Genomic DNA, 13540 nt, shown 5'->3' on the forward strand with positions numbered 1-13540 from the left:
GCAAACCTGGGTGCGGCACTTCGCCTGGGCAAGGTGACACACGTACCTTGTATGGCTCACGTGTTGAACCTTGTCGTGCAGCAATTTTTAACACACTATCCCGGCCTAGATGGCCTTCTGAACAGGGCACGAAAACTGTCAGCTCACTTCCGCCGTTCAAGCGCCGCAGCAGAGCGACTTGCATCGCTCCAGAAGTCTTTCGGCCTGCCGGTTCATCGCCTGAAATGCGATGTGGCGACACGCTGGAATTCAACTCTCCACATGTTACAGCGACTGTGGCAGCACCGCAGAGCCCTGGTGCAATACGTCATGACGTATAGCCTGGGCCAACGAGATGCAGAGGTGGGGCAGATCACCCTGATGGAGTGGTCTCAGATCAAGGACCTATGCACCCTTCTGCACAGTTTCGACATGGCGACGAATATGTTTAGCTCTGACAATGCCATTATCAGCATGACGATTCCAGTCATTTACATGCTGGAGCACACGCTAAACACTATTCGGAGTCAGGGGGTGGGACAACATGAAGGGGAGGAACTACAGGAGGATTCATATGCGCAAGGGACAACAACATCACGAAGGTCCAGACGTTCATCATCACCAACGCAGCAGGCATGGGACCATGGGGGACAGGGATCGACAAGGGCGCATAGTAGCAGGCGAAATGTTGAGCAAGGTGCAGGAGAACATGAAGAAATGGAGGACGAACTGTCCATGGACATGGAAGACTCAGCGGATGAGGGAGACCTTGGTCAAATTTCAGTTGAAAGAGGTTGGGGTCAGATGTCAGAGGAAGAAAGAACGGGTAGCACCTCTATGCCACAAACACAGCATGGACTTGGTCCGCATGGCTGCGCAAGACACATGAGTGCCTTTTTGTTGCACTACCTCCAACATGACAGTCGTATTGTCAAAATTAGAAGTGATGATGACTACTGGATTGCCACACTATTAGATCCCCGGTACAAGTCCAAATTTTGTGACATAATTCCAGCCATAGAAAGGGACGCACGTATGCAGGAGTATCAGCAGAAGCTGTTACTAGATCTTAGCTCGGCTTTTCCACCAAACAACCGTGCAGGTGCAGGGAGTGAATCTCCCAGTTGTAACTTGACAAACATGGGACGGTCTCGTCATCTTCAACAGTCTACCCGTACCAGTAGGACCTTTTCTGGTGCCGGTAACAGCAATTTTATGGAATCTTTTCATAATTTTTTTAGACCCTCTTTTGCAAGGCCACCAGAGACAACAAGTCTGACACATAGTCAACGGCTGGAGAGGATGATACAGGAGTATCTCCAAATGAACATCGATGCCATGACTGTGCAACTGGAGCCTTGCTCCTTTTGGGCTTCAAACCTACAAAAATGGCCAGAGCTCGCAACTTACGCCTTGGAGATTTTGTCGTGTCCAGCTGCCAGCGTTGTCTCTGAACGTGTATTCAGTGCTGCTGGGTGTGTGCTGACAGATAAGCGCACGCGTCTGTCCAGTGACAATGTGGACAGACTGACGTTCATCAAAATGAACAAGTCATGGATCCAGAAGGAATTTACTACCCCTGTGTCATCCTGGGGAGAGTAAATGCTTGTGGATTTGGAATGTGCTTGATGCAAATCAAAACATCCTGTTTGCAACTAGGGCCCAAGTGCTGCCACTGATGGGGTGGGTGTCTGTGTGGCCCAATTTTTGGAAAAAAGGGAGACTCCGCTTGGAGTAACCCTTGCTTGCTGTGTTTTTAAAAGAAGCCAAGATGAACAGAGCTGGGATCAGGAAAGACTTTGCTACCTACCCCGGTGTCATCCTGGGGACGGCTAAGAATAGCGTATTTTTGAATGTGCTTGATGCAAATCAAAACATCCTGTTTGCAACTAGGGCCCAAGTGCTGCCACTGATGGGGTGGGTGTCTGTGTGGCCCAATTTTTGGAAAAAAGGGAGACTCCGCTTGGAGTAACCCTTGCTTACATTGTTTTTAAAAGAAGCCAAGATGAACAAGTCATGGGTCAGCAAAGACTTTGCTACCTACCCCGGTGTCATCCTGGGGACGGCTAAGAATAGCGTATTTTTGAATGTGCTTGATGCAAATCAAAACATCCTGTTTGCAACTAGGGCCCAAGTGCTGCCACTGATGGGGTGGGTGTCTGTGTGGCCCAATTTTTGGAAAAAAGGGAGACTCCGCTTGGAGTAACCCTTGCTTGCTGTGTTTTTAAAAGAAGCCAAGATGAACAGAGCTGGGATCAGGAAAGACTTTGCTACCTACCCCGGTGTCATCCTGGGGACGGCTAAGAATAGCGTATTTTTGAATGTGCTTGATGCAAATCAAAACATCCTGTTTGCAACTAGGGCCCAAGTGCTGCCACTGATGGGGTGGGTGTCTGTGTGGCCCAATTTTTGGAAAAAAGGGAGACTCCGCTTGGAGTAACCCTTGCTTACATTGTTTTTAAAAGAAGCCAAGATGAACAAGTCATGGGTCAGCAAAGACTTTGCTACCTACCCCGGTGTCATCCTGGGGACGGCTAAGAATAGCGTATTTTTGAATGTGCTTGATGCAAATCAAAACATCCTGTTTGCAACTAGGGCCCAAGTGCTGCCACTGATGTGGTGGGTGTCTGTGTGGCCCAATTTTTGGAAAAAAGGGAGACTCCGCTTGGAGTAACCCTTGCTTGCTGTGTTTTTAAAAGAAGCCAAGATGAACAGAGCTGGGATCAGGAAAGACTTTGCTACCTACCCCGGTGTCATCCTGGGGACGGATAAGAATGGCGTATTTTTGAATGTGCTTGATGCAAATCTAGCTGTGAAGTGTACAACTGGGGCACAACTGCTGCCACTGAATGGGTGGGTGTGTGTGGGGCCCAATTTTTGGAAAAAAGGGGAGACTCCGCTTGGAGTAACCCTTGCTTACATTGTTTTTAAAAGAAGCCAAGATGAACAAGTCATGGGTCAGCAAAGACTTTGCTACCTACCCCAGTGTCATCCTGGGGACGGCTAAGAATAGCGTATTTTTGAATGTGCTTGATGCAAATCAAAACATCCTGTTTGCAACTAGGGCCCAAGTGCTGCCACTGATGGGGTGGGTGTCTGTGTGGCCCAATTTTTGGAAAAAAGGGAGACTCCGCTTGGAGTAACCCTTGCTTGCTGTGTTTTTAAAAGAAGCCAAGATGAACAGAGCTGGGATCAGGAAAGACTTTGCTACCTACCCCGGTGTCATCCTGTGGACGGCTAAGAATAGCGTATTTTTGAATGTGCTTGATGCAAATCAAAACATCCTGTTTGCAACTAGGGCCCAAGTGCTGCCACTGATGGGGTGGGTGTCTGTGTGGCCCAATTTTTGGAAAAAAGGGAGACTCCGCTTGGAGTAACCCTTGCTTGCTGTGTTTTTAAAAGAAGCCAAGATGAACAGAGCTGGGATCAGGAAAGACTTTGCTACCTACCCCGGTGTCATCCTGGGGACGGTTAAGAATAGCGTATTTTTGAATGTGCTTGATGCAAATCTAGCTGTGAAGTGTACAACTGGGGCACAACTGCTGCCACTGAAGGGGTGGGTGTGTGTGGGGCCCAATTTTTGGAAAAAAGGGAGACTCCGCTTGGAGTAACCCTTGCTTGCTGTGTTTTTAAAAGAAGCCAAGATGAACAGAGCTGGGATCAGGAAAGACTTTGCTACCTACCCCGGTGTCATCCTGGGGACGGATAAGAATGGCGTATTTTTGAATGTGCTTGATGCAAATCTAGCTGTGAAGTGTACAACTGGGGCACAACTGCTGCCACTGAAGGGGTGGGTGTGTGGGGCCCAATTTTTGGAAAAAAGGGAGACTCCGCTTGGAGTCACCTTGCGGTGTTTTACATGACTTTAGAAGGGCGTGCCATGCCTATATCTGTGTGTCCTCCTCTTTTTCCTTGTCCAGCTGTTTTGTTTTCGCATGAGTACATGTCCTTGTCACTTTCCCATGTGTTTGTGTTGTGTTGTGAGTTGTTTGTCACCTTTTGGACACCTTTGAGGGTGTTTTCTAGGTGTTTTACTGTGTTTGTGATTGCCTGCCATTGTTTCCTATGGGCTCGAGTTCGGTTCGTCGAACGTTCGACGAGCCGAACTCGAGCCAGACCCCCCGTTCGGCGAACCGCCTCGAGCCGAACCGGGACCGGTTCGCTCATCTCTAGTCTTCAGCTGCTCCTCAGACTCTGCCCAGATAATTAAAATATCGTCAATGTAACGGTAGTAGGCTAGAGACCTGATAGGACAAGAGGATAAAAAGTCACTCTCAAGCTTGGCCATGAAAAGATTTGCAAATTGTGGTGCCATTTTGCTTCCCATTGCAGTCCCAGTCTCCTGTAGATATATGTCATTGTCAAATGTAAAGTAATTATGGGTGAGGATGAATTTTGTAAGCTTCACCACAGAATTGGCATCAGTTCCTGTATTTTCCAGGAAAAATTTGCAAGCATTTAATCCATCCTGGTGTGGACTATTCGAGTACAAGGATTCCACATCCATGGTAGCAAGGATGGTTCCCTCTGGAAGAGGACCTATTGCTGATAGTTTTTTCAATAGGTCAGTAGTGTCCTGGATGTAGCTGGTTGTATCCCTTACCAAGGGTTTAAGTATACCCTCTACCCATCCAGAGACTTGTTCAGTGAGGGTGCCCACACATGAAATGATGGGTCTTCCTGGGTTTCCAGATTTGTGAATTTTGGGAAGCATGTAGAATGTGCCTATTCTTGGACTCACCTGTATCAGTTCATCAGTTCTTATGGATATGTCAGGCAGACAAGAGGCCAACTTGTTAAGTTCCTTGTAATAGTCCTGTGTAGGGTCAGACTCCAATTTCTTCTTGTAGCATGTGTCCATCAGTTGTCTGTGTGCTTCCTTCATGTAGTCTGATTTGTTCATCATGACTATTGCACCCCCCTTGTCTGCAGGTTTAATGATGATTTCTTTGTTGGTTTTCAAAGATTTTATGGCCCTTCTCTCCTGGGCACTGATGTTGGATGGTTGCTTTCTGTGTGTGTCTAGGAAAGTGGATTTTACCAAATGTCTGAAAGGGTCTATATAGTTATCCAGATGAGGGTTGCGTCCTGGTGGAGGTGTCCAATCTGATCTTTTCCTGGTTGTCAAGATCCGTCTTCCTTCAGTCTGGGTGGATTCTGAAACATCTGCATCGCTAAAATATTCCCTCAGACGTAGTCTTCTGAAGTAATCTTCCATGTCGCTGCAGAGTTCAATTTTGTCTAGAGCTTTAGTAGGACAAAATGAGAGTCCTCTAGAAAGCACAGCAAGTTCCACTTTGTTGGGTTTGTAATCCGAGAGATTGATAACACAGTTAGATGATTTTGTGTTTTGAATGGAGTGGTTGTCCAAGTTGTCAGGTTTTGGCTTTGTTCTCCACCTGTTTGTATTAAGTCCTGAATTGAGGCGCAGTCTATGTAGCTTCTTTTCCTTGTTGTGGATCAGAAGGGTTCGTAGTCTGTAGTAGAATTGTTGTACTTTTTGTTCTGTGGTTTCTGGTAGTGTCTTCCTTTGTGTTTCAAATTCCCTCTGGATTTTACTCTTGATGCTGTAGAAGACATGCAAAAGGTGGTTCCTTAGTCTCTCAGAAGTCCTGTGACAAAGGGGAGGCCGGACAACAGCTCAGGACAAGGATGAATTCTCACCGCCACACAATTAGAGAAAAAAGGATGGATCTACCTGTGGCCAAACATTTTTGTAACTCAGACCACAGCATCATGGACATGAAATTGCTGGTATTGAAAGGAAATTTCAAGTCCCAGAGAGATAGGAGACTATGGGAGTACAAACTTATGATGACCTTTGACACATTCAGAGTAGGAATGAATGTGTCTCATGGATTCATGTCTTTTTACATCAGTTTAAAGATGTGCTCCTCTGACCATCCGAGCGTGTCACAGCCCTGGACCAGACTCTTATCAAAGGACAATAAAACTTTCACACTGAACTGCAGAAAAATTTATGGCCACAACAGTTTGCCCCCCTGCCATAGAAATAGTTCTGTTTTATATAACTTGTTTGTTTTTTTGTTTTTTTTACTGCACTATTCTAAGTCCTGTTGTGTATAAATATGTGACTCTTCAGATTTTGTGTTATACCATGCCTGATGAAAAGACCTGAGTAGTCTCGAAAGTTTGCAATTATTACCATCTTTTCAGGTAGCCATTAAAAGGTATCAACCACTGAGGACTCTCAGTTCTTTTAAACAATTTATTTTTCTAAAATTACTGGATTTTCTTCAATTTACTTAAGCATAATCTAACTAAATTGCAGCCGCCTGTCTGGATCATCCTCCAATAAACCATCAATTAGACATGGATGATAAGCTTTCCACCCAATAGATTTCAGGATTCGCATGATAAAAGCTTGTGAAATTCCCAATTTTAAAGAGACTCTTCTGGTGGACTTTTTTGGACTCTGAACTAATGTTTCAGCAACAAGTTGTTTATTATTTTCTGTACAGGCTGTTTTGGGTCGACCAGTTTTTGGAGCATTAAGGATTGAGCCAGTGGCATCGAATTTGTCACGAATGATGAAAATGGTTTGTATCTTTGGGGCTTGAGTTCCAAATGTTTCAACCCAATTTGCTCTAACGGTTTCACCATTTTGAGAGTTCCAATACTCTTTTAAAATAAATTTTCTTTGATCTGTATTTAAATTATTTGCCATTATGGGTTATCTGAATTATCTCAAAAGAAAACGGATTTGGGGGAGATGTATCTGTGAAAACTGGATCTGTGAAACTGACTGATAAATGGTGCTAGACTGGTCAAGCATGTCTCCAGACCTAAACCCTCTTGAGCATCTGTGGGGCAACCTCAAATAGAAGGTGGATGAGTGCAAGGTCTCTTATCTTCACCAACTCCATGAAGTCATGGAGTGCAAGAGGATTTCACTGAAAACCTGTGAAGCTCTAGTGAACTCCATGCCCAAGAGAGTAAAGGCAGTGCTTGAATGCTTGAAAATAATGGTGGCCACACAAAATATTGATATTTTGGACATAATATGGCCATTTTTACTTAGAAATGTACTCATTTTTGTTCCAAGTGGTGTAATCGTTAATGGTTGAGTTATTTAGAGGACACCAAATTTACATTGTTAGTGTTCACTCACATCTGTATGTAAAATATGGCTCCGTTGTTGCTCCTGAAACATGTCATGTGAGTGCTTTTTTTCCCCCTCATCTAGCCTCATTCGTGTGATGTCCGTGTGATGTGATGTTCGTATAACATCCGTGTGATGTCCGTGTGATGTCTGTATGATGTCTGTGTGGCACCCTTTTTTAACATAATCTTTTACATTAGACAAAGCAATGCAAGCATAATAAAGTAGAGATAGATTATAGATAGATGTTAAACATCTATATAATGTCCCACCCCCTACATATTCTAAGCTGGCAGCATTTAGTGGCTTTGATGGGGCACTAAAGGATGTTTTTACCCACAAAATAAATGATGAAATGAAAAAAGTGATGTGAGATTCCCACTAATGTTAGTAGCCAGCTAAGGTAAAGAAGACAGCTGCAGCCCACAACTTGCAGCTTTACCTTGGCTGGTAATCCAAAAGACAGGTCACCTCACACTATTTTTTAAGTTATTTATTTAAAATGAAAAATTTTTTTAAAAAAACAAAATGTGGTTCCCCCCCAATTTGGATCACCAGCCAAGATAAAACTAACAGCTGGGGTCTTTTATTCTCAGGATGGGAAGAATCAAGCATATTGATCCTTTTTTAGTCTAAAAATAGCAGGCCGCAGCCACTTAAGAAGTGGGACATTCATTAGATGCACCAATTCTGGTGCTTCGCATCAGCTCATCCCATTGCCCTGGTGCGGTGGCAAACTGGGTAATATATGGGTTTGTGCCAGCTGTGATTTGACAGCTTGCATCAAGCCCTGGTACTAGCAATGGGTGAGTATCTAGCACATGCCCTCATTACTAATCCAATAGATGTAAATAGAAACAAACAAAAACAAATGTATTTATAAACTCTCTTATAACAGCTCTCATTCACCAATTCACTGCTGTCATCAACCCTGTATATTATTCTGTCTGCCACTATACCAGTGCAATGACAGATTAGAATATGTAGGGGGTAGAACATTATATGGGTGTTTGACATCTATCTATATCTATATATCCAGCTGTCTACCTAGGTTTTGACAGTATGTAAAAGTTCATGTTAAAAATGCATCGCGCATGCATGTACAGTCCCTGACAGACGTTCTGTCGCTTATCCATGTTATGTAAATTAAAGCTTATAACCTGACTTTAAATTCATCCATTGGTTTTATAAAGTACTCTTTTGAAAGCTGAAACCCTCCCAAGTTTAGATTATGAAAATAAAGTTGCTGCAAAGCTGAAATATTGATCATTTAATGAACACAGAAAGGTCAGATTTTGGCAAGACAAACGTTTTGTCGCCCACAGAAAGTAACGTGAAATTCAAACAAATAATTAACTTCTAATACAAAAATATGTTGCATAACATTGGTGAATGAAGTTGTGGTGCTATTAGAGCCATATTTAATATTTTGTGTGACTTCCATGAGCTTGAAGGACTGCATCCATGCGGTTCTACAATGATTCATACAATTTATTGATGAAGTCATCAGGAATAGCAAAGAATGCAGTCTTACATGCCTCCCAGAGTTCATCTATATTCTTTGGTTTTGTCTTCCAAGCTTCCTCTTTCATCCTACCCTAAACATGCTCAATGATGTTCGTGTCTGGTGACTAGGCTGGCCAGTCCTTGAGCACCTTGATCTTCTTCGCCAGGAGAAACTTTGTTGTAGAGATGGATGTATGAGCTGGAGCACCATCCTGCTGCAGAATTTGACCCCTTTTATGATTGGGAATATAAGAGGTATCTAATACTTCTTGATATTTTAGGCTATTGACATTGCCTTCCACCTTGCAAATGTGTCGCAATCCCCCATACTGAATGTAACCCCAGACCATGATCTTTCTACCACCAAACTTAACTGTTTTCTGGATCCATACGGGCTCTAGTAGGTCTCCTGCAGTATTTGCGGCAGCTGTGGAGTAATTCAACTGAAGATTCATCAGAGAAATCCAACAATTTTCCAGCGTCCAACTGTTTAGCAGGCTGTGGGACTTGGCAAATGCCACATGGTTTTTTAATTGCGTTTTGTTTAGTGCTGGCTTCTGGGCACTGATTAGACCATGGAGGCCATTTCGAGACAGAATCCTACAAACTGTTCTAGTTGACACAGGGACTTCAGGTGACCAGGCCTTTTGGAGCTCTGCTGCAGCGGAAGAGGGGCTGGTTTTGGATTTTCTAAACAACAAACGTTCCTCCTGAGCAGTTGTCTTGTCTGAGACACATTAACCCCTTCAGCCCCCTGCACTTTCCATTTTTGCGTTTTTGTTTTTTACTCCCCTTCTTCCGAGAGCCATAATTTTTTTTATTTTTCCATCAATCTTGCCATATTGGGGCTTGTTTTTAGTGGGACAAGTTGTACTTTTAACTGAAACCATAAGTTTTACCATATGGTGTACTGGAAAACAGCAACAAAATTCCAAGTGTGGAAAAACTGCAAAAAAAGTGTGATGGCACAATAGTTTTTGGGATGTTTTATTCACTGTGTTCACTATATGGTAAAACTGATGTGTGGGTATCATGCCTGAGGTCAGTGCGAGTTTGTAGACAGCAAATATGTATAGGTTTACTTGTATCTAAGGGGTAAAAAAATTCACAAGCTTGTCCAATAAAAGTGGCTTACGTTTTGCGCCATTTTCTGAAACCCGTAGCGTTCTCATTTTTTGGGATCTATGGCTCACTGATGGCTTATTTTTTGCGTCTCAAGCTGACGTTTCTAATGGTACAATTTTTGCTCAGATGCTACGTTTTGATCGCCTGCTATTGCATTTTGCGTAAAACTTGCGGCGACCAAAAAACATAATTATGGCGTTTGGAATTTTTTTGCCACTATGCCGTTTACTGATCAGAATAATTGATTTTATATTTTGATAGATCAGGCATTTCTGAACGTGGCAATACCAAATATGTGTATATAATGTTTTTTTAACTCTTTAATTTTCAATGGGGTGAAAGCAAGGTGATTTGAACTTTTAGGTTTTTTTTTAATTTTTTAAAACTTTTTTTTACTTTTTTTTATTTTACTAGTGCCCCTAGGGGGCTATAGCGATCAGCAATCCGATCGCTCTGATCTATCTGCTGATCACAGCTATACAGCTGTAAACAGCAGATACGGTCACTTCCTGCTTCACTGGCCTCCGTGCCGAGTGAAGACGAAAGTGAAACGTCATAGCTGCAGGCGTCATCACATGACCCTGTGCTACCATGGCAACCACTGAAAGTCACGTGATCAGTCACGTGGATAGATCCGTCAAAGGTTGTGAAGGGGTTAATGGTGCCAGCCATCTCTGCAGTGGATCTGGTCTTCAGCCTCTTGATAAACAAGGCTTTGGTGGCAGGGTGGATTTTTGGCATGTTGTCAGAAGTCAAGATGCAGTTCAACTGAAGGTCTGGGGTGCTGGGTTTCTTTTTATACACACCCACTAATTAACCGATCATTTTGTGAGCACAGGTGAGAATGTAAACTAGGATTGGGTGCTTTATATAACAAGGCGATAAAACTTTTGTCTTGCCAAAATCTGACCTTTCTGTGTTCATTAAATGATCAATATTTCAGCTTTGCAGCAACTTTATTTTCATAACCTAAACTAAATTTGGGAGGGTTTCAGCTTTCAAAAGAGTAATTTATTAAACCAATGGATGAATTTAAAGTCAGGTTATAAGCTTTTATTTACATAACGTAGATAAGCGACAGAACTTCTGTCAGGGACTGTACATATGCCTCGTGTTTTTAGCGCACCCATTGACTTGTATTGGTGAGGTATGCAGGCACTCGCACCATGCTGTAATTTGGCCTAGATGCCGAATTTTGCAGAGGAAAAACTAGCAGATTTGCTCTTCCCTTTTGTTTAACATTGGTGCGAGAGCAATACCATTTTTTATTGCATTGCACTTTTAGATTTTATACGCAGATGTGACTGAATCCTTATACAAGCTGTACACTGAATACTTTATATTTTACCAAATTGTCATATCCTCAGTGTTGTCCCACGAAAAGGTAAAATAAAATATTTACAAAAATGTGAGGGTTGCAATAACTTTTGTGATATACTATATGTCCCCCATCCTGGGTCCATCCTGGTAAATGTGTGCCCCATTCTGGTATATATCATTAGAGTGGAGGCTTTGAGTTAAACATTAAAGAACCTATGCATACAAGTCTTAATTTAAAGGGCTCCGCTTGAGTAACAGGTACTTAGTTAATTAAGAGGCACACGCATGCACCTCCATCAAAAATGTACTTAAGTCAGGACTGGGATATTTTTTTCAAATAAATTACATCACTAAGGTGGCATAACTTTTCATGGATATGATGGGTGTAGCCATGTGGAGTTTCACCAATGTTCTTCCATATTCAACCCATATTGGGATATTTGACGATAACTGGCATGGAAACACCGAATTTCACAATATTTTTGCACAACTCAGAGCAGCCCAGTAAAGGAATAAGGCAGTAGAGAGAGTGGTACTCACCATTTTGCACTTGACTGAGCTTCCACAGGTCTGCACATGTGTGGAGTTGCAGTCAAGAGCAAAACGACCATCGTCTGTTTTCTGCACCTGTGATACCTCTCTCCCTGGCTGCCATCAATATCATGACGTTTTAATGAAAATGCAGTCATAAAAAAAGTTTTACTATTTCGGTGAGTTACAAAAAACAGAGAACGAAAAAGTAAAGTGCAAATGCATATTTTATTGAAGAACAACTGGCATGGTTTAAAATTGGCAGAAAACCCAAGCCGGAAATGTGAAATAAAGTTTGTAAAATACAATTCAGATTGGTATACAAAAGAAGGGGAATCTGAAAAACTGGGTCCTAAAATGTGTCATAATATATAAATGCACAGAAGCACCCCAGATGCACAGATCATAAAACCAGGGGTTTACACATTTATGGATGTACACAGAGAGTCATCTAGACCAGCACTAAATGAATTGAAGTGATAGAATTATACACTCTGAAAAAACAGAAAAATAATGACATATCAAAATTGTACATTCAACAGAGATGCTGGTACCAAATTGTAAGGACTCTGAGATAACAGAAAACCATTATAAATGCAAAGCCCTATCAGTATTAAATGCAGGGATTAACCACTGGTGGTGCTAACAGATGCTAATGCAAAACCATAGTTGTTAGGAGAACCAGTAAAGACAGACCCACTTAAATAGATCACATACACATGAGGGTGACAGAACGGGCTTGGGAAGCAGCAGAGAGGACCCCCTGGGAAAAGAGCCCCGACGCAGCGTTTCACGATCCAGCAGGTAAGATCATTTCATCAGGGGGGAGAAAAGGAATGGAACAGCATCCAGCAGCCATATGCATTTAAATATGGCACTCGGTCGCTCCAGCTGCTCCGCCCCCACTGCGTCACGCGAGTGAACCAATCGCGGCCGGTCCCGACGCTGTCAGCTGTCAATGCCCCTGATCGGTAGCGCGCATGCACGGTAAGCGGGGACGCGTCACCCGGAGACCGCGCATGCACGCAGGCGATAGTGACGCCGAAAGAGCCGGTCCAGCAAGCCACTGATGCACGCGCGCGACAAGGGGAAGAGGAGCGGGAGTGAGCACATGAAACCACACTTAGACAAATACAGACAGTGTGAACCCAGGTGGGAGACACATCAGGATTAAAGCAAAACAAGGAATCCTTTTCAGTATCGCTTCCAGGCATACCAGATGGGGCACACAAGAGGAAGGGTAAATAGATAAAGTGTCCATGTCCATTATCCGATGTCAAAGGATGTCAATTCCATGGGTGCCAGCAAAAAGGAAAAATAAGTGTATCTAAAAAGTAAAAATGAAAAAATAAAATTAAAAACAAGGCACAAAAACCAGGGGGATACAAGGGGAAGGCAATCATCGCAAAAAGGGTGCAAAACTCAAATACTCATTAAGGCCCCCTGGGGATAATGTTCCCAAAGTATAAATCCAGCGTGTTTCGCGCTAGGCAAGTATTTTGCGCACATTCCCACCCCTCGCCCCCCCCATGTATGACATCAATGCCCCTGATTTTCAGGTACGTTGGGTCACAGTTATGAAAGGCATGGAAATGGCGGGGCAAAGTTTTTAAGGTGGATATGTCAACCACTGTCCGGGCTGCAGCACTGTCCCTCACATGTTCCCTCACACGTCTGCGCAGTTCCCTGCTAGTGAGACCCACATATATCATGCGGCACCCGCACGTGGCATAATATACCACATTGCTGGTACCGCACGATACATAATGGCGAATATCGAAACTGCGCAGACCATCAGAGGAAGTAAAAGAGGAAGTGCGAAGAACATTGCTGAAGGCCAGACAATGGCCGCAAGGGAAACAACCCCTAAGGGGAGTGCCAATATCCAGAAAGGTAGTAGGCCGGTTTGGAACATAATGGCTCCGTACAAGCAAGTCACGTAAATTACGTGACCTG

The sequence above is a fragment of the Anomaloglossus baeobatrachus genome, chromosome 1 (assembly GCF_048569485.1).
Source record: "Anomaloglossus baeobatrachus isolate aAnoBae1 chromosome 1, aAnoBae1.hap1, whole genome shotgun sequence".
In the NCBI taxonomy this organism is placed as follows: domain Eukaryota; kingdom Metazoa; phylum Chordata; class Amphibia; order Anura; family Aromobatidae; genus Anomaloglossus; species Anomaloglossus baeobatrachus.